Source organism: Macrobrachium rosenbergii, chromosome 49 (assembly GCF_040412425.1).
Source record: "Macrobrachium rosenbergii isolate ZJJX-2024 chromosome 49, ASM4041242v1, whole genome shotgun sequence".
Taxonomy (NCBI): domain Eukaryota; kingdom Metazoa; phylum Arthropoda; class Malacostraca; order Decapoda; family Palaemonidae; genus Macrobrachium; species Macrobrachium rosenbergii.
In genome coordinates, this window is record NC_089789.1 from 31,096,106 (window position 1) to 31,123,605 (window position 27,500).

General features: G+C 34.8%; 1 protein-coding gene across 8 annotated transcripts in view; it reads left to right on the plus strand.

Moving 5' to 3' along the window:
* LOC136832238 (recombining binding protein suppressor of hairless-like) overlaps positions 1–27,500 on the plus strand; it is a 385,818-nt gene that overhangs the window by 170,536 nt on the left and 187,782 nt on the right. For all 8 annotated transcript variants that reach the window (XM_067093094.1, XM_067093098.1, XM_067093100.1 and 5 more), the window contains one exon: positions 7,804–7,840. The gene's annotated coding sequence lies outside the window, so the exon portion shown is untranslated. The remainder of the gene's footprint in view (positions 1–7,803; positions 7,841–27,500) is intronic.

A 27,500-nucleotide genomic window follows, 5' to 3' on the forward strand; every position in this document is an offset into this window, starting at 1 on the left:
TTGTTTATTTTTAAAGATAAGCATGTGGTAGAGCATGTTTACATTAAGAGGTCATTCATGTGTTAAACAGGTCGCCTTTTCTGTTTTGGGCATCATATTTGTATTTTGTGAATTATAGAAATTTTTACGTGAATATAAATAAAACACAATGAGAAATTACAAAAAAACTGCGTCACATATTCGTTAAAAGCAATCTGTTTGTAATTTTAACAGCACATTGACCTTGACCTTTTAACCTTTAGATTTCTTTATTACTTTATGCTGTCTGTTTCTATTGAAAACCTTGAAACCGAAATAGGAAATTTTGAGCAAGCTTTCCCTTGCTGGATGGGATTCTCTCTCTCTCTCTCTCTCTCTCTCTCTCTCTCTCTCTCTCTCTCTCTCTCTCTCTCTCTCACATGACCTAAAACGAATGATTTTATGGCCAACTTATTACGCAACGAAGAGATGAGGTTTCCTGTAGTTCTAAGTATCCTAATGCTTACACAGAAAAGACTGCAGGTTAAGTTCTATATATCATGCATATTTCCATGGAAAAGACTGCAGGTTAACTTCTATATATCCTGCATGTTTGCATGGAAAAGACTGCAGGTTAACTTCTATATATCCTGCATGTTTGCATGGAAAAGACTGCAGGTTAAGTTCTATATATCCTGCATGCTTGCATGGAAAGACTTCAGGTTAAGTTCTACACATCGTGCATGCTTGCATGGAAAAGACTGCAGTTTAAGTTCTATATACCCTGCATGCTTGCATGGAAAAGACTGCAGGTTAAGCTCGATACATCGTGCTTGCTTGCACGTAAAAGACTGCAGGTTAATTTCTATATATCGTGCATGCTTGCATTGAAAGACTTCAGGTCAAGTTCTACATATCGTGCATGGTTGCATGGAAAAGACTGCAGGTTAAGTTCTATATATCGTGCATGCTTACTTAGAAAAGACTGTAGGTCAATTTCTGTATATTCTGCATGCTTGCATGGAAAAGACTGCAGGTTAATTTCTATATATCCTGCATGCTTGCACGGAAAAGACTGCGGGTTAAGCTCGATATATCCCGCATGCTTGCATGGCAAGACCTGCAGGTAAATTTCTATATATCCCGGATGCTTGCATGGCAAAGACTGCAGATTAATTTCTATATATCCCGATGCTTGCATTGCAAAGACTGCAGGTTAAGTTCTATATATCCCGCATGCTTGCATGGAAAAGACTGCAGGTTAAGTTCTATATATCCTGCATGCTTGCATGAAAAAGACTGTAGTATCCTGCGTGCTTTCATTAAAAAAGACTGCAAGTTCATGGGAAGAGATGATATATATATATATATATATATATATATATATATATATATATATATATATATATATATATATATATATATATATATATATTTTAAGGATGATTTGTTCTTTTGAACGCCTCATTTATTCATTCATTGAGATGTTTATCTTGGAATTATTTGTTACATTTCGAAATACAGATTATTATTCGCCAATGTTTAAATGGATACATTTTGATCTAGGGGCGTCCGAAATGTAATTTAAGACGGAAGTGTGCTTTCATTTTTGGGGAGTAAAATGGGTGATTTTGCCCAATCACGACATGAAAGTTTTGAAAATTGAGGTTTCCCCCGAGAGAGAGAGAGAGAGAGAGAGAGAGAGAGAGAGAGAGAGAGAGAGAGAGAGAGAGAGAGAGAGAGAGAGAGAGAGGGGGGTGATAATGAAATCGGCTGTGATATCATCAGGTTTCTGTTCATTCCTTGCCAATTTTTAGTTCTTAATCTTTTTTTTTTTTTAATCCAGCACTTCATCTACCTCTTTATGGAAGGAGAGGGAATTCCATCCTATTTTTTGTTTTTTTGTTTTTACCTGTTTCAAAGGACTCTCAAAAGAATATTTCTGCATTTTAATTGAATGTTTTAGTTTTTACTTAAAAGAAAAATGGTTCTAATGCAAGGAATGCTTTTAACGAAAACGTGACGCAGTTTTTTTTTCTCATTGTCTTGTATTTATATTCACGTAAAAATTTCTATAATTCATAAAACACAAATATGTCGCCCAAAACAGAAAGCGTGACCTGTTCAACACATCCATAACTTCTTAATATAAACATGCCCTACCACATGCTTATCTTTAAAGTATTTTTTTCCAACTGAATATTTTCTCATCGCAAGAGATTTTACTTCAAAAGCATTTTGTCTTGATTGAAGAAAATTAAATATATATATATATATATATATATATATATATATATATATATATATATATATATATATATTTTTATATATTTATTTATATTTACATATATGTTTGTATGTATTGTATATTATATATATAAATGAAAGAGAAAAATAAAGACTAAATCATATCATGAAATATCACAAATGAAATCGAACTCTTAAATCAACTTTTGTCAGTTGCAAGGCACACCCAACAAGAGGAACCAAAATTGGCAATATGAGTCGGTTAATGTGTTTGATAGAAAAAAGTATCCATGAATTGTTCAATGCTTTTTTCTTTTGAAACTTAAAATTTTCTTCCACAAGGACAAAATGCTTTTGGAACAAAAATCCCTTGCGACGAGAAAATATTCATTTGGAAAAAAATTCTTTAAAACTAGTCGAAATTTACTTGCACTAAAACCCATTTTTCTTGGGCGTACAAAGTAAAACCTTACATTAAAATACGGTAATATTCTCTGAAAAGCCTCTTCAAGTCATTCAAAATTTCCTTGGAATAACAACAAATCTTCAATCAGATTATAAATTGTTCGAGAAACGATAGAATTCTTTTGATTGATGGCAATATTCACTGAAAGAAAATAAAGCACACACACACGCACATATATATATATATATATATATATATGTGTGTATGTGTGTGTATGTGTGTGTGTGCGTGTGTGTGTGCGCGTGTGTCTTCCGCTCAGAGGGAAGTACTCCAGAGTTTTAACCTTCCTGTTTTCCGTATATCTTTAGGGATGAGATTGATAATCCCAGGCCTTATCCATCCTAGCTCCCACACACAGCAGTTGACTAAGTGCCAGGTATATAATTCACTGCCGCCATCAGTTAATGTTCAATCCATTTTTCGAGAAACTATGCAGAGCCTTTAAACACCCTCCCCTCCCCATCCCCTGTCTTGGATTTAAGTTCTCTTGCTTAAGAGGTGAGGTTGATCATTGGTGGCCCATATACTGTTATGTATGTGTGTGTGCGTGTGTGTGTATGTGCGTGTATGGGCCAGCATTGATCAACCTCATCACCAGGATCAGATCAAGAGAAAACTCAGATCCAAAACAGGTTAAAATATATATAGGAGTATATATATATATATATATATATATATATATATATATATATATATATATATATATATATATATATATATATGTGTGTGTGTGTGTGTGTGTGTGTGTGTGTGTGTGTGTATTTACATATACACATGGAGGGAATAGCAATTTAAAAGAAACAATTGGAGAACGAAAGAACGTAAAAGGATGGAAATACAATTCGAAATATAACGTTTTTCCTTTCTCCCTTAGTTTCATATATCGGGTGATCTCTTCCTTCATTTTAGCTCTTTTACTGTTCCAAGAAAATGTTAGTGAAGTGTTGTTAGTGACCTTTTCTTTAATGTTAGGAGGGAGTCAGTTTTAAGGTAAATGTCATGGAGTGTTCGTAACCTCGGGCTTGGATTAAAAAATGCTGACACTCGACAACTGTGAAAGAAATCATTGTTAATATTCCATTGAGGATTATATGCAATGCATAATTTTTTTTATAGAATTGTATTAAATGCTCAGCAAAGAAAAATAATTCATCGAATATCCCAACATTTGAGAATTTAAGTGAAGATCAGATTTTGTCATCTTAGACTATAGATTTCAATGAAAAGTCAGATAAGTGTCATTAATAATTAGGCACTTTTTAATATGTTTTTACTAAAAAGTATACTTGAATTGAAGTCCGAAACTTCAAGTATGTATTTAAATAGTTAGCTGGAGTTTCATGTTCCATATTATAGTTATATGTAATAGAAAAGCGATTAGATAGATCGAACGCTTTAGAATTATGTTCAGAGCGTAGGCTCGGAGACTCCTATTTCGTTTAAAGTACAGTCAGAACATAAGAAAAATATGAAAGAATTTGTATATCAAATGCCAAGAGGCCTTTTAAAAAATGCAGTCATTCAAATAGTATTTAAAAACAGGGTTTAAATGGGCCTTTGACGAATAGGTAAAAAATAAGATTGTACTGAAAACTAAGGAACAGGTAAAAATATGTGTAAATTTAAAATATACTGTTAAATACCACGGTTGATGTACTTTTAAATAACATGAGAAAGTATCAGCTTTCTACTCAAAGAGAGGATTTACATGCCAAAATTTAATTTAAAATCTCGGATTTGCATTCTAATAATACATTCTGATGACAAAATAACATTTAAAGAGCTGACGAAAAGCTGAGATTGTCTTTGAAGAATAGATTTATATGTCAAAGGTTAATGCAAAAAACTGCTATACAAACGTGAATTATCTTTATAAATTAAATGACGGTGTTATTTGTAAGGGATAAGTAAAAGCGTTAGAATTTATTTAAGAGGATTAAATATCAGGATTGCACTTATGCAGTATTCAATTCGTATGTAAAATTAGATTTAGAAGTTTATATTGCTCTAGTGGAACTGATGAAAAAACACCAAAGTATATTTGGATAATAGTTTAAAAGCCTATGTTGCATTTAGAGCACTGGTGAAAACATTAGATTTGGACGTAAGAAGTAGGTTCAAGTCAGCATTGTTTTCCGAATGCCGTCTGAATCTCAGAATTATATATTAAAAAAATATTTTAGAGATGACATCTTAAAGAACAAATTAAGCTGTCACGGTTGTATCTCGGTTATGCTTAAGGAATAGGTAGGGTTATCGAGTTTACAGTAAATACTGATCGTCAACAATTTGAAATATTTTTACGATAATTAATATTTGGTCAGACGAAAAGTAATTAAAGTAAATGCGGAATTGCTGACATCTTCAACAGTTTGCTCTTGTATGCTCTATGTATACTTACTTATTCATACATATTTATAATAAATATTGACTTGTTATGTGTCCGGAGGCAAACTGCACGATGTAATGGTGTATGCTGACAACACGTTTTCTCTTGGACATTACGGGAAGAACTTTTGGTAAACTTTTTCCTGGATCATTGATAAGGGATTCTTGTAGATGGCAGCTGAGGAACTTTGCGTTTTCCGTAGTAACCCTCGAGTTTGCGACACCAAGTGTTGCCATGAAAGCATTCCATCGGTCAATTCAGTCAGTGTTCAGAAGATGAAGTGGTGTGTGAGCTTTTCGAAATTTTCATATTATCCTATTCATCAGTTGAGATCATGCATTATATAACGTATGACGTCACGTAACACTCAAGTAATGGATTGTTGTCCGAGGAGTTTCTGTTTTCCCTGCTATTCTTCCCGTCCATAAGTCTTCTGTACTTGAGACCAAGGTCATTTCAGCGTCCGGAATACGCGTATGATACCTGTCAACGGCTTCAGTCCGACTGTAGTGGAGTTGTTCGCCTTTCAATAGGTTCTTGATTACACCTTCTTTCAGCATGTGATCTCGTCGGATCTCTTCTATACAAAAGCACGTCTGCCACAGAAATGGTTTCATGAGTAAAGGTTGATATTGCTTTTGCAAAGTTGCTATTGCAATTGCCAGGTTGGACACGCCTTCAATTAAGTGCTGTTGCTGGTTTATAGATGATGATGAGTTACCCATTGAAACTGAATTGCCGACTGAAGTTTGACCGTAACCCTTCCCCAATTCACTTCACTGATCCTTCCACAACCCCACCTATCTCTATCATGGTTACTTCTTTCACACACACAATCTTTCATACCTTCCAAACCATTGCCATCTGGTCTGCAAGGTATGCTTGTATTGAAGTATTATATATATATATATATAATATATATATATATATATATATATATATATATATATATATATATATATATATATATATATATATAGAGAGAGAGAGAGAGAGAGAGAGAGAGAGAGAGAGAGAGAGAGAGAGAGAGAGAGAGATGTATATGTAGCAATTGCAGCGTTGTCATTAGAAATATTAAAGAAATAAAAATAAGTTATGAGAAATTTTCACATAAAAGTTTGAGATCCTGAGTTTTTTTTTTATAATTATAAATGTCCATTTAATTTACTAAGTGTTATTTTGTGGTTGATTTTTTTCTACGTTGTGATTTACTCCTCCTCGTTTTGGGATTTATTTATTTATTTTTTATCAGCAAATGATTCCTCACGAGAGAGAGAGAGAGAGAGAGAGAGAGAGAGAGAGAGAGAGAGAGAGAGAGAGAGAGAGAGAGAGAGAGAGAGAAATTTCCGAAATGTGAGATTTGTTTATTTTTCATGAATGGTGTCGGATATTTCAAAGAAAGTTGGATTTTCCCCGGAAGTGATTTATTATCATTCGAAGATCGTCATCATTCTACATGTCTGGTAGAACCCCTTATAATGATGCTCCCTCTTCTGTCAGTGAGAGTTAGCCTTTGAAGCAAGTGATTTATTCGGCTTCGTCGAGAGCTCTCTCTCTCTCTCTCGCTCTCGCTCTCTCTTTTCCGAAGAATTCCTTACTCTTTATTTATTCTTTATTGTGGCTGGATCCTTTCTGGTCGCTGAAGGATTTATTTCTTGCATCGAGGATGCGACTGCTTTCTCTTTCAAGCGAATGATTTATGTCTTTTTATCGAGCTGCGTATCTTTCGTAGCAATTAAGTTATGAAGTGGTGTATTCTGCAGAGGATTATTTATTTGTTTATTTATCGTTTCCTTCTTTCTTCCATCGATGGGTTTATTCATACGCATTGAATCATTTATTCTTTATAGGGGAGTGACGTCAGCGATATTATTAGTCTTCGTGAGAGATTTATTCCAACATTCTCAACTTTTTTATTTGATAAATAAAACTGGTACCGTAACTACCTTAGTGGTACTGTGTGACTGAAACTTTGTCTTTGTTATCTTTGCTAGTGAGTCCTTTTCGTATTAAATATTTGAATTATTTCTCATTAAAGGCCGCCACTAACGTTCAGTTATACTTGCGCAGTTGCGCTTGCACAGTCGGCCTGTGCAGGCAAAACTGAACCCACTAACGTTCAGTTTTGCCTGCACAGGCATAACTGCGCAGGTGTAACTGAACCTTAGTGTGTTCAGTTATGCCTGCACAGGCATAACTGCCCAGGTGTAACTGAACGTTAGTGGGTTCAGTTATACTTGCACAGGCATAACTGCGCAGGTGTAACTGAACGTTAGTGGGTTCAGCTATGCTTGCACAGGCCGACTGTGCAGGCATAACTGCGCAGGTATGCATGAGCGTTAGTGGCGGCCTTTAGATTGGTGTCGACACCAGACAGCTTAAATTTTGGTCACTGCGAAATTTTTGTTGCAGGGGCTAGACCTCGTTTTTGTTCATACTTTTTTTTTTTATCAACACTTTTCATGATGTTGATAATAATTATTTTTCGGCGCCAGTGACCTTGCTGTTATGACGCCTGATAAATTTCAATCAATCAATCTCATTAAGATTTGTAGCTCAGCGATAATTAATTTCTTCTATGATGATTAAAGATGGCGAAGGTTTTAGTGATGCCGGTTTTATGTGTTTATGAAATGGTTTTGAATTCCTTGTCCCTTTTGAGTGTAGTTATTTAATCTGTTTCATATTGCAGCCCTTTCCTTTTTTCATTGTTTATTGATAAATCTATTCATTTTTCTTCCAGGTGGCGCTTCAAACAGAATATTTAGCGTTTCGTGAAGGTAAGAAGATATTAAGTAAGATCATTTAGTGTCTATTTATTGCATGTTTAATTTGTGTGTATTTGATAAATCCTGTATATCTGTTGAATATGTACTGTATATTTCTGCTGTTTATTTTAGCCTCTGATCATGATGCACATTAAATTTAGCGGAAAACTCAGTTTTTGGAAGAATACGTACTTTTACTTCATCATGTATTCGTGAGGCGGTAATGATGTATGTGTGTATGTAACTTGTTTGTTTGGAAGGTAGTTATGTAAATTTGTGTTTTTCCTGAAGTGAATAATGAATTCTTATTGTTAAGGAGGTGATTTATTCTGATTTTTACGGTACGTTGTTGATTGATAGGTTTTACGAAATAATTCGCTGCTTTTCTGGATAGTTATGCAAATTCTTCATATTAAGATAAGTCTTAGCACATTGTTTACTTAAGTAAAAGTCTTGACACATTGTTTACTTGAGTAAAAGTCTTGACACATTGTACACTTGAGTAAAAGTCTTGACACATTGCATACTTAAGTAATGATGTAATTCATCTTTATGTTCGGGGAAACTGTTTCAGAGCAAGTAGAAGGAACTGTCACATTAATTAGGATATGTGCAGTTTTTAATTTAATTTTAATTCGTTCATCATCGTACCGAATGACCTATTGGGTCCTAGTGCTTGGCCTCAGGCCTAGACCTGGTATTTTAATCTAATCCTTTTAGCCAGCCCTATGAGAGCTGAAAGTCACTCAGTGGTCTGATTAAACTACTTTAATAATAATAATAATAATAATAATAATAATAATAATAATAATAATAATAATAAAAAATAGGTGCAAACTTTTTTTTTTTTGGGTTGGGATTGTGATTTGACTTTTTTTTTTTTTTTAAGGAAAAATGTTCAGAACTGTTTTCTGTAGCAAAAATTGAGACATTTTGTTTGTAGAAAAAGTCATTACACAATGTCAAATGCCTCAAGATATGGTTAAAGAAAATTTTACAGGGTGTTTAGCGTACAGTGACGGACGCTGGGCAATATACATAGGAAAAAATGACAGCGAATTTTGCATATACTCGAAAGTATCATATCTTCGGGAAGAATGAGTAGAGTGTTTGAAGTATAATTAAATTTTTGTGTGATGAACATCTAGGGACACATATATTTAAGACACAATACATCAGCATTATGGAAACTGCTGAGCTTACTTTTATCATTCACAGTGGGCAGTATATGGATACCGTGAGATTTTTGTTCCCTTTAGACTCGTGAGCATGAAAAAAGTAACTTGACAATGATGTGGTAAAAGAAAGTAATTCGGGTTGACTGTTGACAGGAGGATGTAAAACTATCTTTGGAATGGCCGAAATTATTTATATAAACGGGGCCAGAGACCAATCCCGACCAAGTCATAATGCTATAGGTTAGGTTAGGTTAAGATATATTAAGTTTTTTTGGCAATTTTTAGAAAACAACGCGCTTGTAACCCCCCGTCTGCAGTCGCTCCTGTAATTCTAGTTAGTTTTGTTCACAGACTGAGATTTTATTTTTTTTTTTTTTTCATCTTTCTCTTCTTTGTCATAATAAGATAGTTTTAAGCGCCGTGTTCTGTTACAGATTCTCACAAGACGCCAGTTTTAGTTTTCTGTAAAAGAAAACTATTGAGATGGCTATTTGTCTGTCCGTCCGCCCTCAGATTTTAAAATCTACTGAGGCTATAGGGCTGTAAATTGGTATCATGGTCATCCACCCCCCAATCATCAAACATATCAAATTGCAGCCCTCTATAGCCTCAGTAGTTTTTATTTTATTTAAGGTTAAAGTTAGCCATGGTCGTGCGTCTGGCACCGCTATAGGTGCCAGCAACACAGGCCACCACCGGGCCGTGGGTGAAAGTTTTATGGGCCGCGGCTGAGAGTTTCATACAGTATTATACGCCGTACAGAAAACTCGATTGCGCCTAAGAAACTTCGGCGTATGTTTTACTTGTTTGTAACGTAATTAGTCGTAAAGGCTGAATTTTCGGAGAAGTCGAAAATGATTGTATTGAAAATTTTGCGAGAGTTAGTTTTCGTTGTTCTGGAGGTCACGTAAGGTTGATAGCACCATCTGAATAGGCGTTATTGTACATTGGATCTCTTGGGACAGTTTTGAGAGCAATTCTTTTAAAGATAAGATTATTTTCTAGCAGTCAAGATTGATCCTCTCAAGAGACTGGTTCTGTAATATTAGGGAATGAGCGCTTTAGAAACTGATTTAGCAAAAATGATTTTGTTGCGAACTTTTTTGGGTGTGTCGGTAGTTTCTGTGGGCAGTTGATTTGTTTGATAATAGCATAGTTTGACTAAAATTGACCATGAGGAATCTTTCATTCTTCCTTTTTCACGTTGTAGATAAGCAGTGTTTGACATTTGTGGCATTTCTATGTTTGTCTTTTTATCTGTCGCAGGAATAGGCAGAGCTTAACTAAATGCATTTTTGTTTTCCAGGCTTAAATAGACAAGTCTTCCATGCATTTTGCCTTCTTATGTAATTAATTCTGTTATCTTCCCTTCTCTTTTACAACTGTTCTGTTCTATCCTGATTCTGTTATTTTTTTCTCATACACAGACAGGCTATTTTTACCTAATAGGGGTAGGTTTAAATAAAAGCAAGACAGCAATATATTCTCACTTTACATTTTGATCTCGAAGCAAGGGAAAAACACCTCTATAGAAAAATACAGAAAGCTCATCAATATCACGTTGATCCTCTACACCTAACGCGCAAGTCATTTCATCTATGACACACTCTTGTTCTTTCTGGGTATTAAAGCTCTTCGGAATTTCTCCCGTGCCATCCCGTCACATTGCAATCGTTAGGCCTTTGACTTAAACACATCAAGGTCTGTTCTCTTAAGATGAAACTCTGCTACTCTCATCTCATGCTATTATGATAAGAGTGACCAGATCACTGTTATTGTTTTCGTGTCACACTGGGAAATAATTATCATCATTTGCTACTATTCTCTTGATCATCATCATCATCATCATCATCGTCCGTCCGCACGGTCTGACAGGAACTTCGGAATGGAGCGGAATTGGCAGCTATGTGGCCCCTCCAAGAAACCACCGTGGACGGGGGAAGAAAGAAGACCGAAAGGAAGAAGAGAGAAAAGGCGGAGGTTGGGCTGTGAGAAGACCGCCAATGAACAAGTTTGATTAACTTGCGGGATATTAAGTGTGTATGTGTGTGTGTGTGTGTGTGTATAGGGACGGATGGCTGCCCTTCAATCATACATCCCCTGGTCAAAAATGGGTTAAAAGATATACCATGCACATGACAGCGGGACCTCCCTCTCATACCCTCTATCTCTCTCTCTCTCTCACCTTTTCATTCCTGGATATCGGACCATTGGCGTCTGATTGTGCTTCCGTTAAAAATGGACAATCAATGTCAAAACCACAATCTGTTCATGACGGCGGTTTTGCTATTGGGAGGAGAGAAAAAAGAGAAAGAAAAAAGTAGCCGATGAGTGTGAAACCCACATCGGAGAATAGAGAGGGAGGGGCACGGCTCCCCCGCTCACCGCCACCCACCCCGACGACCTCGGCCAAAAGCTCTGCATTTCTAGATGGACAAGAGAAAGCGAGACTTGAGAAAGAAAGAAGAGCCAGAGAGAGAGAGAGAGAGAGAAAGAGAGACAGGAGGACCTGTACCTCTCCCTCCTCTTCCTTCCCTTCACCCCTTCGGCCGCCCTCCTCTCATCCTCCTCGAATGGGCGTGTGGGCACAGGAGGAGGGCATGGGCTATTATATGATCCAACCAATATTCGAACCGGAATACTGCGAATAAAAAATGTTGACTCAGCGCCATGCAGGGTTTTAAACAGACGTTTTCGGAAGGCTCTTGCCTTGCGAGAGACCGACCGCGGTCAGTAATAATAATAATAATAATGATAATAATAATAATAATATAATGCCTGACTCAAAAAAGGTGCCGATGCCACCGCCTCCTTTCACCCCCCTCCTCCCCTTCACCCGAAAAAAGGAAAGAGATACACATATATACAGATATAGAGTTGGCCCCTATCCAGTGTTGAGGTTACGGGCCAAACAAAAGAGTCGCAGCTTTCGGCAGTTCCCCATACATAATGAACTCCCCTCCATCGTCGAGGTGGGTAAATCATGACCGTATTATTATTATTATTATTCCGTTTCCGAAAAGGACACAACCGAAAGAGAGAGAGAGAGAGAGAGAGAGAGAGAGAGAGAGAGAGAGAGAGAGAGAGATACGTACAAAAAAATGTATATGTTGGAAAAGCGCATTCATTCTCTTATGGAGAAAGAGAAAAGAAAATGCTTTGAAAGCCCAGTTCCTCCCCTTGTTCTTCTTCTTGCATCCCATGCATGAGAATGCAAACATATGTTTATGCATGGATGGGCAGCCGTTGGAGGGGCGAGGCGCATCTCTTTCTTAGAACGCAACTATAGAAAGAAAGAGAGACGTCTGAGAATTCGCACTATAGATAAAAAAAAAGAATACTGTATTCGGGTCTCGCTATACATAGGAAAAAAAACTGTTATTCTTATAGAGGGGAAAACGATGTAAAACCGAAACATGTCTAACCGGTCTCCAGCGAGTTTAGAATGCTTTGATGTGACATGATCAAATATTGCGACAGATATATGACGAGATCACTCACTTGAAAAGATGCCGTGGAAAACATTCAACATGATGAGATACTAACTTTTAATATACACGTAATTATTATTATTATTATTATTATTATTATTATTATTATTATTATTATTATTATTATTATTATTATTATTATTATTATTATTATTATTATTAAAATACAAATTCACATTTATGTAAATTACTGTATTACAAATAAAATAAATTCCAGGAGCTTGAGGCCTGCTCAGCTCCTTCTTCTAGCTGAAGAAGGAGCTGAGCAGGCTCTGAAAGCTCCTGAATTTATTTTATTTTGTAAATACAGTAATTTACATAAATGTGGAATTTGTATTTTATAAACATATTCACGGGATTGTGAAGAAGATTTGCATTATTATTATTATTATTATTATTATTATTATTATTATTATTCAGAAGATGAACCCTATTCATATGAACAAGCTTTCAGAGAATATTTAAAACACGTAACAGGAAATACAGAAAGGAGAGATCATTTATTAGAAAAAAAAAATAAATTGACAAATTAATAAATAAACAGAAACAGGAAATACAGAAAGAAGAGATCATTCAGTAGAGAAAAAAATAAATAAATTGACAAATTCATAGATAAATAGATAAAGATGTAAGAATATTATTACATTCTTAAGTACCCTGTTATACCTGCACGTAAATCAGTAACACAACCAGTAGCGCTGAGGTACTTTCGCACATTCAGCGCTTCAGACTGTGAAGAGAGGGAGTTAGAGTGGTTGGACAGCTGAATAAAGAGATCCAGGAAATAAAGGAGATGAAGTACAAGTTGAACTGAGGAAACCCCTCAGTTGCACTCAGAAATAACAATTAGGTCGGACGACAAGATTGGAGAAAGAAAGGTGTAAATGAGGTAAAGTAAAAGGGTAAGAAATGGGCGCAGCTAGTGGCCGGAGGGACGTTGCAAAATCCCTTTAGTAATGCCTACAGTGCATCTCGTGAGCCAAACTGACGGCACTACTCCCTAATGGAGTAGTCATGGGTAAGGACATGGTTTCATGTTGTTCTAAATAAAGCCTTAAACAGGTAAAATGCTCAGATGGAGAAAGAGAGAGAGAGAGAGAGAGAGAGAGAGAGAGAGAGAGAGAGAGAGAGAGAGAGAGAGAGAGAGAGGACTTGTACAAATTTGAGATGAAAATTACTCAAAAGAGTCTTTGTATGCATTCAGATCGTTCTATTTTATTATTGAAACTATACCCTATATTACATTACCATGATGGTAATGTAAGATAAGGTCAAGATTTTATGTCCAGACTTTGTGGACATAACGTACCAAGTCGATGCTTGGACAAGGTACCTTCATTCGGCATATTTATAAAGCGGCCATTAGTGAGAGAGGCTGACCCCGGGTTGGACAACGGCAGGTCTAAACGTGGAGTTCGTCTTCCTATGTTTATTATTGTTACACACGGAAAACGTAGATATACTGTACATTGTTTATTACGGAATAATAATAATGTGCGATTTTGCCAATGAAAAACAAACATGCATCCGCACCAAATAAAGTTATACCTATTGTAAAATCCAACTGCAGTTACTTAAATTACAGTAATCACGTAAAATTACTTCATTTACGTACAGCACTAATGAAATTACATTAAATCACTTCTGCATTTAGATAAATAATAGCTGTTGATTCGTCAAAGCACAATGCATTTATTTAATACCGATATTTACAATTGTAGTGACCAAATCACCACTGATTTTGTGTGAATAACAGATACAATAACAAAATTAATTTTTGAAGGATGTAGACGAGAAAATTATTATTATTATTATTATTATTATTATTATTATTATTATTATTATTATTATTATTTTAGCATAGTGAGCACCTTCAACTGTTCGAAAGTCTGTTTATTTTTACATAGTACTATATAATTGTGAATTTTTACTACACAGATTGTTTTTCACGAAATTGTGAATCTCTTAGCATTATTATTATTATTACTATATTATTAATACTATGATTATGGAACTGGTGAAAATACCAACTGATTATCAGGCACAGGCAGAAACGTAATCCTCTAATTGTGGAGGAAGGAGTAAAAGATTAGAAAAATAAAAAAAGATATTGATAAATACAAATAAATAGATAGAACATAACATATATGAGGCTAAGAAGTAATGATTTAAGCAGCAATTTTCAATTTCTTTGAAGACATTTACTGAGGAAGAATGTCAATTTTTGTGTTCACTCGGCCTGGTAATTCAGTTAGGCTCAAACTGGTAGCCGTGGCACCCTGGGGTGCCACAGACAATGCCAAGGGGTGCCGCAAGATTGTTATATGAATTTTGTCTTGGCTAGATCGTCTCAGTGAACGTTTGTAAAAAAATTAAGTTTGCAGAAGTCTTCATATAATTAGTATCAGTGTGCCTACTGTAATTATGTTTATGTAATTCTTCTAATATGCTTTGTTTATACATTATATTTCTGCATTTACGGTATGCTGATTTTGGTTTGAGTATGGATAATAATTGTATTCATTAAATAAGAAGTTAATTGATGCGGTACGGTGGGATGGTGAAGAAGGGGTGCCGTTGTAATGACTACATCAGTTAGGGTAAGATTGAGAACCACTGAATTAGACTGTCGAAAAAATGAGATAGCTAAATTAACCCATTAATATGTTAACAATAACAACTGCAAAAATAGTAACGATAAGAAAGGCAGTATTAGGTAGCCTATAAAGGCCGTTATTTCCGGCATTTGTGTTAAGAATGGCGGTCGCTGCTGCCGTAAATTTGTTAAAATGCGATTTATTTTGTATTCTCGTTTTAATGGTTTCCGAATGCAAACTTATAATTTTACAAACTGCTGTGGTTTTATACAAATAGTTTTATTTGTATAAATAAAACTATTTATACAGTAGTTTTATACAAACTATTGTGCCGGCTTTGTCTGTCCGTCCTCAATTTTTCTGTCCGCCCTCAGATCTTAAAAACTGCTGAGGCCAGAGGGCTGCAAATTGGTATGTTGATCATCCACCCTCCAATCATCAAACATATCAAATTGCGGCCCTGTAGCGTCAGTAGTTTTTATTTGATTTAAGGTTAAAGTAGCCACAATCTTGACTGGCAACGATATAGGACATGCCACCACCGGGCCGTGGCTGGAAGTTTCATGGACCGCGGCTCATACGGCATTATACCGAAACCACCGAAAGATAGATCTATTTTCGGTGGCCTTGTTTATACGCTGTACAGAGAATTCGATTGCGCCGAAGAAACTTCGGGGCATTTTTTACTTGTTTATGCTTACCTGTACTCTGTCCTTGATTAACATGACATCTTACAAAACAGTTCTTCGAATTTAGCTCTAGAACCAACGCTGTATGAACGAAAGTTCCAAGGTTCTACCTCCGTCACGATACGGCCGGGAAAGCGGTTAGCACCACCTCTCAATCTTATCTTACCAGTAAAAGCAAATAATTGTAAGCAGAAAAAATGAAGAAATGGGGATGCAAGAATCACTGATATTGTTGTTTTTAAATATTATGTTAGTATGTATATCACGTTTTGTTCTAATAGTATATATATCACGTTTTGTTCTAATAGTATACAGCATATCACGTTTTGTTCTAATTCACCTGAGTCAGGATATTTCCTGCAGTCCAGTTATCAGTATTAAAACGGTAAAAAATTAAAGTATGCCGAAAGCTGTGTTAATGTGTATGGCTATTTATTTATTAGATTTATGTCAGCAACTCTCACATTTACTGTAGGTTACTCAAGAGTTTTAGTCATGATAGTAGTAGTTGTAATGCGTTTAAAAGAAGTCTGTGACTCAAAATAATAAAATTTCCAAATTAAATTTCCACTTTTCGTTTTAGGAAATAGATGCTTTTTTTTCGGACAATTCCCGTTGAGATTCGGAGAAGCTGCTCACAGAAGACTTAGCATTTATGCTTGGTCTTCAAGACCTAAATTTCATAATCAGTCATAATCAATCATTTGTAGTTTTCAATACCTTATGTGATAGATGGAATTTGCGTGTACGATTTAAAGCAAGACGCAAATGCGTTGGAGAATCTCTCTCTCTCTCTCTCTCTCTCTCTCTCTCTCTCTCTCTCTCTCTCTCTCTCTCTCTCTCTCTCGTAATAAATTGATGTAGGTGAAAACCATATGGGGAAACCAGAGGTCGAAAAGAGTCGTCTTTAAATGAAATAAAATTTCCCAAGTGGATGTCAGAACTGGAAGAATTTTTCAAGAAGGATATCAATAATGTTGTTCAGTGCCAAGCGTAGAATGTTACCTTATGTCTTCATCTTATAAACAACGCCTTGCATTACGATATGAGTTTCACAAAGAAAGGCGGGTGGGAGGAGAGAATTTAATTGACATTCCATACAGTACTGCGCTTGAAACCCAAAAACAAAGTGGCGTTCAGTGCAGTCATCAAAGGCCGTGAGGCAGACTTTCTCAGAATCAAAGAAAGCGTAATTCCAGAATTACTGCCAAGTTCCTTAAAATAAGGGTAATTTACTCAGTGAGTCATTAATCGTAGATTTGCATATTTTAATGGATGTTTTACTGTGAAGGTTCGTGATTGGCGCTAGGTTGAGTTAAATGCCTCGCTCTCAGCTGATAAATGTATTTATTCTCATGTATTATTATTATTATTATTATTATTATTATTATTATTATTATTATTATTATTATTATTATTATCTGGGGTTTAATAGTCTAGACTATTAAACATTTAATAGCTCTCTCTCTCTCTCTCTCTCTCTCTCTCTCTCTCTCTCTCTCTCTCTCTCTCTCTCTCTTTTATAGGTGAAACTATCTAAACTTCAAACGTTCTTGAAGTGAAAATTATTAAACTGTTGATACTGGGCGTGGTAACACGCACAATCTAACATTCGGAATGCGCCCCCGCCCCCTTCCTCGCCCCCAGCCCACATAAAGCATTACAACTCAACCAGAATACAAATACAGAGCGAAATTAGGCAATTCATGAATCTCGGTCTCGATGAACCACGATGTGACGCTACCGGTCAGTTCGGCGGTCTTAACGCCGGACGCCATTCAAACGCGATCTGGCACATCAAATCAAACCCAATTCCGACGTCAGGGCTCTGGCATCCTGACTTTCAATGACAAGTTTAAATAATGAACCTATCTCCCATCCCCCCTCCCCCATCCATAGGGGAGGTAGGGAGGGAAGGCTTTCGGCGAGGTAATCCATCGCCCGGCAGAGTGGAACCTTTGTACAGGTAATTTTCAGGTATCTCTCTCTCTCTCTCTCTCTCTCTCTCTCTCTCTCTCTCTCTCTCTCTCATGTATTATTCTTTTCGCTTGGCAGCTCTGAGGTTTTACCATTTCCATACAAATGCTTATTTTTCTAGTAAAAATCACACAACTGTTTTACTTTCTAGAATCTCTCTCTCTCTCTCTCTCCAGCGCATATATTAGTTTTTTCGCTTGGCAGCTCTGAGGTTTTAACATTTCCATACAAATGCTTATTTTTCTAGTAAAAATCTTACAACTATTTTACTCTCTCTCTCTCTCTCTCTCTCACTCTCTCTCTCGTAAAACTATCCGGAATTTGCAACGTTCTTGCAATGAAAAATATTAGCGTGTGTGGGACTGTTGTTATGTACACAAATATCACATGTTGTAGATTTAAATTTACTGAGGCAATTATATTGAGCATTGATCTTTATTATTATTATTATTATTATTTATTCGGATGTAAATTGAAAATTAATAAAGATAGATGGACAAATAGGCGTTAAATGGAACCCCATATATATATATATATATATATATATATATATATATATATATATATATATATATATATATATATATATATATATATAAAGTGACAGAAAGAAACTTTTCAAACTGGTATAGGCTCAGATAAGAGAAAAAAAGATTCTTCGTAATTCAGGTCTCAAGATGATAAAATACGGAGCTAGCACATTGGCTAATTGTAGGCAAGTAATTAATCAGACTATTTGCATTTTTCGTTAGTTTTGCTATAAGTTAGAGGTATGAAACATACCTTATATGCATGAGAACAACAGCAGCTACTACTACTACTACTCCTACTGCTGCTGCTGTAATAATAATAATAATAATAATAATAATAATAATAATAATAATAATAATAAAACGGTTATGGCATACTAAAGTTTCGTCACATTTTCAATTATATGCTTATTATTATTATTATTATTATTATTATTACTACTACTACTACTACTACTACTACTACTACTACTACTACTACTACTACTACTACTACTACTACTAGAATGCTATGCTGCTGCTGCTGCTGCTGCTGCTATACTGCTATATATATATATACTACTACCACTACTACTATACTACTATACTACTACTAGAATATATATACATAATATATATATATATATATATATATATATATATATATATATATATATATATATATATATATATATGTATATATAGAAAATTAACACTCCATTTTAATTCAACATGAGTACACGTTCACATGGATCTTGCCAAAGTTGCCAGGTACTTGTTCAATTAGAATGCATAAATTTGCATCAGCGAAAAAACAGGAAATAGAAGTACTGTAAAATAAGGATGATAGCTTTGTATTCGTATGTGCGTTGAACTTTTAAGTTATGAGTTCATAATGTAAACATAAGATACCATCGTGAAGTGATAATCACAATGATATAGTTTTTAACCGGATTAGGCTTCCTGCGTTGTCTGGGAACCAAATTGCAAAGTAATAAGATAATTTATTTTCTTGAAGATTAAAAATGCGGTGTGAATTACGTAGAGTTTTTTTTGGCTTAAAAGTTTCTTAGGTTTACAGTAATACATATAGGAAAATAATCACGTAGAGTTTTTTTTGCTTATAAGTTTCTTAGGTTTACAGCAATACATAGGAAAATAAATATGTAGTTTTTTTTGCTTAAAAGTTTCTTAGGTTTAGAGTAGTTCATAGGAAAATACTTATCTAGAGTTTTTTTGCTTAAAAGTTTCTTAGGTTTACAGTAATACGTAGGAAATTAAATACATAGAGTTTTTTTTCTTAAAAGTTTCTTGGGTTTACAGTAGTACATAGGAAAGTACATACGTAGAGTTTTTTTTTTTTTTGCTTAAAAGTTTCTTAGGTTTATAGTAATACATAGGAAATTAAATACATAGAGTTTTTTTTTTGCTTAAAATTTTCTTAGGTTTACAATAGTACATAGGAAAATGCATACGTAGAGTTTTTTTTTGCTTAAAAGTTTCTCAGGTTTACAGTAGTACATAGCAAAATACATACGTAGAGTTTTTTTTTAATTTTTGCTTAAACGTTCCTTAGGTTTACAGTACTACACAGGAAATTAAATACATAGAGTTTTTTTTTGCTTAAAATTTTCTTAGGTTTACAATACTACATAGGAAAATACATACGTAGAGGTTTTTCTTTTGGCTTAAAAGTTTCTCATGTTTACAGTAGTACATAGCAAAATACATACGTAGAGGTTTTTTTTTTTTGCTTAAACGTTCCTTAATTTTACGGTACTACACAGGAAAATAAATACGTAGTTTTTTGCTTAAAAGTTCCTTAGTTTTACAGTAATACATAGGAAAATAAATATGCTGAGTTTTTTTTATTAAAAGTTTCTTAGGTTTAGAGTAGTACATAGGAAAATACATACGTAGAGTTTTTTTTTTCTTAAAAGTTTCTTAAGTTTACAGTAATACATAGGAAATTAAATACATAAAGAGTTTTCTTGCCTAAAAGTTTCTTAGGTTTACAGCAGTACATAGGAAAATACATACGTAGAGTTTTCTTTTTTGCTTAAAAGTTTCATAGGTTTACAGTAATACATGGGAAAATAAATACATAATTTTTTTTTTGCTTAAAAGTTTCTTAGGTTTACAGTATTACATGGGAAAGTACATACGTCGAATTTTTTTTTTTTGCTCAAAAGTTTCTTAGTTTTACAGTAGTACATAGGCAAATACATACATAGAGTTTTTTTTCTTAAAAGTTTCTTAGGTTTACAGTAGTACATAGGAAAATACATACGTAGAGTTTTTTTGCTTAAAAGTTTCCTAGGTTTACAGTAGTACATAGGAAAATACATACGTAGAGTTTTATTTTTGCTTAATAGTTTCTTAGGTTTACAGTAGTACAGTACATAGGAAAATGCATATGTAGAATTTTTTTTTTTTTTTTTGCTGAAAAGTTTCTTAGGTTTACAGTACTACAGTACATAGGAAAATGCATATGAAGAGTTTTTTTTTTTTGCTTAAAAGTTTCTTAGGTTTACAGCAGTACATAAGAAAATAAATACGTAGTTTTTTTTTTGCTTAAAGGTTTCTTAGGTTTACAGTAGTACACAGGAAAACAAATCCGTAGTTTTTTTGCTTAAAAATTTCTTAGGTTTACTGTAGTACACAGGAAAATAAATAAATAAAGGCATATCGTTCAACAAAACGTAAATGTGAGAATAAAAGTTAACTTATAAATGTCAGAAGAGGTAAAAGCACTGAACCAGTGTTTCTTATATCTTTAATAATAATATATATATATATATATATATATATATATATATATTGTAACTATATATTTAACAAAGATGTATTTTTAATAAAGATCTAGGTCTGGGACACATGGATTTGAAACTTTATAATTTTATTAAATATATTTTGTGAAAATTACTCTCCCACATATTTGTTCTAAATACACATTTTAAAGTATTACCATGAAACAGGGGGTGCATATTATCTATGTCTTGAGTGTATGTAATTTTAGTACCAAGTGTACTGTACATTAATATGTTTTATTTCCGAATAAAATTTTTCCTGCCTTACATGCACCTTAAATCAGCGCACGAAGTTTTGAATGTTCTTCTCTATCGTTTTTTTCAATTTTAGAGATAATTAATATATTTCAAAAGCATTTTCAAATGCAAGCACTTCTAAACAGCACTCTTGAACGTGTGGGGGAATAAAAGAGCCAGTGGAAATCCTCCCACACACTGATGCCTTCTTTTCCTCTTATTTATTTCCCGTAAACACATAAGGAAATGCCCAGATTCCCCTTCCGTCCTCCGCCCTATCCTCCCCCTTTTGATGGGTGGGTGGCAGGTGGTGTGTTATTGTTGGGCTAGAATAGGGAGAGAGAGTGTGTGTGTAAGGGTGCCACCCATTCCATGGGCGTTCCCACGGCGTTCCCGAGATTCCTGGCTGCAAGGTGTTTTCGTCCATAACCCCTAACCCCCCCCCTTATAAGTAGCCCCAGCTAAACCTCTTTCCCCCTCCCCCTCCCCTCAACAGGAACAACATCGTCCTACCCTACACCCTGTGTTAGTCATACCCACTCCCCGGGCAATCTCGCAGTCTTCTCCCTGTGAGTAATTCTTCCCTTCTTTAACCCCCTGTTTTCTTCCTTGACTCATATTTCTCTTCCTTTCTTCCTCTTCCCTAAGATCCTCCTGTCGTTGGTTCCTTATGTTTGTCTGCCCTCCTTTGGTGGCGGTAAATCTGGCTCATTAAGAGTTTAGGGGCTTCGTGATCTCGGGCGTTTCGTGCGCCTTCTGTTTATTAGTTTTCTTATTATTTGAGGGGGATGAATCTTGGTATTTACTATGAAAATACTTATGTATATGATGTATGCGTTTGAGTTGTACATATATTAGTACAGTAATGCATACATACACACATGTATATGTATACAGGCTATATATATATATATATGTGTGTGTGTGTTTGTGTGTATGTATGTATGTATGTATATATATATATATATATGTATATATATATATATATAAATATATATATATATATTAATATATATGTATATATATATATATATATATATATATATATATATATACCGTTTATACTGTATATATTATTTATATATTTACACTAATGCAATTGATATTATATAAATACTTAATACATAGTTATGTATAAAATCATGCTGGTCTACTTGAATAAGCGCCCATATTTTATACTACACATTAAATGACTGTTAGACTAAAAAATTATCGAGAATAAAATTATGATAGCAATAGTGGCAGTCTCATGGTAATAGTTGTATGATGACGGTAGTTATGATGCCAGTAACGATAGTATATTTTTGTAATATTAGCAGCAGTGAGTTATAGTTTGTAATATTAATAAAGCAAGCAATTTTATAGAATCTTTTTGCAGTATTTCAGATTATATATATATATATATATATATATATATATATATATATATATATATATATATATATAAAATATATATATATATATATATATACATACACATATAAAGTATATATATACGTAATAAAAATATAAATATATGTATATATATTTTATATATAAGTAAATTATATGTGTATATACTGTGTGTGTGTGTGTTTGAATGTATAATATTTTGTTTTATGCCTTGGACGAAGAGGTCGCGTTGTTCTTTTTATTTCTTTTTTAATTTTTATCCTCAACATATTTGCCCCTGATTTCCATTGAAGAGCAAAATCAACACAACTTATTTTATTTTGAGAAGATGTTTATCATTAAATTTTCATTCATTTTGAAATGCCACCAGCCAAAATTTATGACATGTAGTGAACTGAATCTAGAAAATGCTTAACTTCGTTTGGTTTTCTTGTCATGTGGCGCCTTTTGATTAGTTTGTGAATAACCAGAGTAGAGTTACCTGTTGATGTAAAGGTTTTTCTTTTGATAATACCGACAAAGTAGTTTTGATAGTCGCAGAAATTCAAGTTTTGATATGAATTCTTACGCGAAAAACTTATTTCAGACATTTCATATATCATGCCAGACCTCGCTGTGAGAGAGAGAGAGAGAGAGAGAGAGAGAGAGAGAGAGAGAGAGAGAGAGAGAGAGAGAGAGAGAAGAAAAGAAATTGAATGATCATTTCTTATCATTGTTGTTGAAATGACGTGTCCTGAATATTTTTATCGAAAAATTATATCGACAAAGTAATCCGAAGTCAATATCAAACGAATCCCTTCGAGAGTGAAAAGACGTGCAATTATATTTATAGAGCCAAGGGAAGACCTCTTAGCACATGCTGCGCATTCCCACGATTGCCTAGCGGGCGGGGACGGGCATTGGAGGGGGTACCGGAGGGGTATCCCCCCAATACCCCAGCTGGGGCGCCTTTTCCTCAACACGTGGTGAAGGAATGTGCGCGTTTCCCCCCCCCCCTTCCCCCTCCCTCTTTCCATCTGCGACGCCTCTCCTGTGGGATAGAAAAGGGAAGGAAGCTCTGGGCTTGGGCGCGGATGAAAGGAGGAAGAGAGAAGAGGAGAGATAATTAGGCGAAGAATAAGGGAATGCAGCTAAGATTGATGTAATTAGGCGAGAGGATAAGGGGATATAAGAAGGAATGATATGGGTTCATTAAAGAGAGGGAACTATAATGAGGAATACTGACGAAAAAAAGAGGGATGGTGAGGAGAAAGACGTGGAATAAGGAGATTAATGAGGAATGAGGAAATAGGAAAAAGGGTGAGAAGAGTCGGGAAGAAGAGAAGAGAGACATGGAGTAAAGATACCGAGTGAATGATGATGAGTAGAGAAAGTAAATAAGCTGCTGTATATTTAGGCGGCAAATAAAAGGACATAATAAATAACGCATAATGTAGGTTCCAAAGAAGGGAATGAAGATAAGAAGAGTAACGTAGGGAAAAGAAAAGTAATGAGACGGGAGTGAAGGAAGGAGAGAAGTAGGTAATGTTATATTTAGGCTACGAATAAGGTGACACGATAAGGAAGTAGAAAAAAAGAAAAAAAAGAATTCTGAAACACTTATGGCTTGTGCCGATGAAAAGGAAAGATGGAATGAGAGAGAGAGAGAGAGAGAGAGAAATTCAATGGGTTAGATGTTAGAACAAAGAAAGAAAAGGTGTACGTAGGCTACGTAAAAGTGAACACATTGAAAAAATGTGTCAAAATAAAACGAATAACGATTAGGAAATATACGCGTGAATAGGAGGAGTAAAATAGGAAGGAATGAAGAAATAAGAGAAAAGATTCTTAGACTACGAATAAGGACATTTCATAAAAGTCGAGGGATACAGAAACACGGATGAATAACGTTGCCGTAATAAACGAGAAAAGTAAAGAATGAGGGCATAGAATGAATTTAAGAAAGAAGACACAAAACACACACACATGTATATATATAAAATACATATATACATACTAACATACATACACACATATATGTATGTGTATATATATAATATATATATACATACATACATATATACATACTAACATACATGTATACATATATATGTGTATATATATATATATATATACATACATACATACATACATACATACATACATACACACACACACACACATATATATATATATATATATATATATATATATATATATATATATATATATACATATATCAGGCAACGAATATATATATATATATATATATATATATATATATATATATATATATATATATATATATATATATATATATATATTTAGGTCGAAAAAGAGAGAAGACAGGGTAGGAATGAAAACTCAGAACTCAGGGCCATAGAAGAAAGAAAGAACTTAGAAAAAGACTTCAGTTAGTAAGGAAACACATAGACTAATGTAGGTTAAATAGCAAAAGAAAAAAAAAGTTGCAGCGCTGAAGAATAGTGCACAGGTACAAAAGACAGTGCCCAAATATAGGAAAAGACGTTGTAGGATGAAAATAAGGGCGAGGAAGGAAAGAAGGATAAAGATTCGTAAGTGATTGAGTGAGGAAACGTATCAAAGTGATGAAAGGGGTTAAGTAAAAAATGAAATGCAAACGGGTAAAATGTGTAGAGAAAAAGTAGGAAAGGAGGGCAAGAGATAGAACGGAATAAAGACTTAAGGGGAAAAAAGCTTCGTGTGAAGCTGGCCATTTTCATTCCATTAACAAATGAAGAACTGTACCGTACAAGAGACATACAACTTTATGGATGCAAAATGTCAATGTTTCAAGTATATAGCAGAAGACTGTGGATTGTGGATTTTTATTTAAATGGAATTCGGCGAGTGCATGATATTGAATTCGTAATTAAATTTATTATTATTATTATTATTATTATTATTATTATTATTATTATTATTATTATTATTATTATTATTGCAGGAGACAAAGAGTTCCTCGAATAGATATTTTCATATCATTACGGACCATGTGAGAAGATCAGCAGCGTAGTAAAAGTATTAATGACACTGGCTTTCTGTCTTTTCATGTAGCCAGCTGCTGCTGCTCGCCCCGGACCGCTAAGATTTGCAGGAAATTTGTGCAAAGTTTCTGTAATTCAACCCTTGTGGGCAATCCTCTCGATTATTCGTCCATAGGCCCAGGCACGAGTCATGATTAGTGTCATGGCAGTGTGAAAGTGAGTGAACGGAACTGACTCGACAGGATTTTAAATTCTGGGGTGTTTTAAGTGACCATGTACCTGTCAGTTGGTTTTGTTAGTTGTCTTTCACGCATTGTTAGTATTTACACGCTTGGGATGTTTTAGAATGTTCCCTCATTATTAGAGCAATATTGGGGGTTTCTTTTTTATGGCTGTCTTGTTAATGATATTTTAGTCTTCCATATAAGTGACCTCATGTTGTGTATATAATAATAATAATAATAATAATAATAATAATAATAATAATAATAATAATAATAATAATAATAATAACAGATAAAAAAGCACTAGGATCGGACGGCGTGGAGGGATGGGTGGGATATTGGCTGAAGAACTTCAAGTCCATTCTTGGAATGTAAGATTGGACAACAACAAGCAGAAGGTCACTGGTACAAAAAGACCGAGAAGAGGGCAGTGCAGTTAGTAACTTCCAACCTATCACAAACCGTCCATTCATGTGGAAATTACCAACAGCATCCACGAGTTCGGAGCTGTGCAGCTCAAGAACAGAGGAGCAACTAAGAATGTTGCAGGGAATGAAGACATTGAAGAGCCTGGTTTCCTTTGCTTGTACAATCCGGATTACAAATGGAGATATGAAAATGGAGTTCGAACTAGAAATTTGGAATTCAGTTCTCAGATGAGAGAATCATCAAGGATATAGAGTAAATATCATGAGGGAGTACTTTTCCATGATTATTAAGGCGGTAGCGCAGTCTGTACTTAATTATGGAAACCTTGTGAAGGCAGTCATTATATGAGCCAGTAGTAAGAAGAGTTGCACGCTCTGCTTTCAGGTTAAAGGCAGATCAGAGAATTTTAACTGCGATACAAACTAAGTTAATGTAACCTTAACCTATTGGGCTATGCCCTGACCTGGCCGGGAATAGCTTTGCACCTCTTCCCCTCCCCTCCCCTCCCCTCCCCATCCCAAAATAATATCGCGCAATACAAAATGACGTGTGAACAACTATTTTGAAGTATTACTGTGAGATAAACTCATGACCATCAATAAATCACTGTGTCCAAGAGCAAGTGTGGCAAGGTTCTACATAGCAAGAAGAAAAGTAGGAAGGAAAATGCAAAGCTTGGAGGACTGTATCGTCATCGAGAAAAGAACACTTAGACAGTACCCTAAACACAGTAATACAGTTGATGAAGAACCTGGTAGGCATAAGGATAGGATCACAAGCCAAAGAAAAAAGAAATTGGGAAGACAAGCAAATGCATGGCTGGTACCAGTGGCAGACTCGTGTTGTAGCCGGAGATGGCAGTTGGCAAAGTGAAATTAAGGAAGAACTTGAGGAGACTGGAGGCAGGTTGATGGCAGTATAAGACTAAGCACTACGTGCACATCCTGTACAGAATGAAATAGAGGGCTAAATATCAACGCCACTTACGGGCTGCAAATGTGAACAAAGTATCGAGATCATCAAGCGCATCGTAATTGCATGTCCAGCATTAGCTCAAAATGAACACAAGAGGAGGCATGAACCCAGAAGAGTTTCTGAAAAAAAAAAAACAGACTTCGAAAGCCAGATCTTAATCCTGGTAAACATGGAAAC